At 73.2% G+C, this 298-nt stretch overlaps 1 protein-coding gene across 2 annotated transcripts in view; it reads right to left on the bottom strand.

The window, feature by feature from the left end:
• Positions 1 to 298, bottom strand: part of RARA (retinoic acid receptor alpha) — a 35,048-nt gene that overhangs the window by 20,972 nt on the left and 13,778 nt on the right. The gene's annotated exons all lie outside the window — the stretch shown is intronic.

The raw sequence follows: 298 nt of genomic DNA, 5'->3' as shown, positions 1-298 counted from the left end.
TCCAGGAAGCGGTGGTGGCGGTGGGCAGGCGGCCAGTGCGGGCAGCGAGGCGCCCAGCCAGGGCCTGCCCCAGGGACAAAGAGACTCCCTGGCTCCGGGGAGAGAGTGCTGCCCCCACACCGGGAAGGGGACACTGACCCAGCCCGGCCGGGCGCTCAGGACAGTGGTGCCAGGCAGCCGGCCAGCGGCCATGGGAGGGGCGGTGGGTGCCTGGGGCAGGGCGTTCATCCCTGCCTGCCAGGAGAGGTGGGCCACGTTTCCCAGGTCAGCAGCTGACCGGCCAGCCGGCTGTCCATGG

The sequence above is a fragment of the Neomonachus schauinslandi genome, chromosome 15 (assembly GCF_002201575.2).
Source record: "Neomonachus schauinslandi chromosome 15, ASM220157v2, whole genome shotgun sequence".
NCBI classification, from domain to species: domain Eukaryota; kingdom Metazoa; phylum Chordata; class Mammalia; order Carnivora; family Phocidae; genus Neomonachus; species Neomonachus schauinslandi.
Note: the sequence above shows the minus strand (reverse complement) of the source record. Positions and strands in the feature narration are given on the sequence as shown.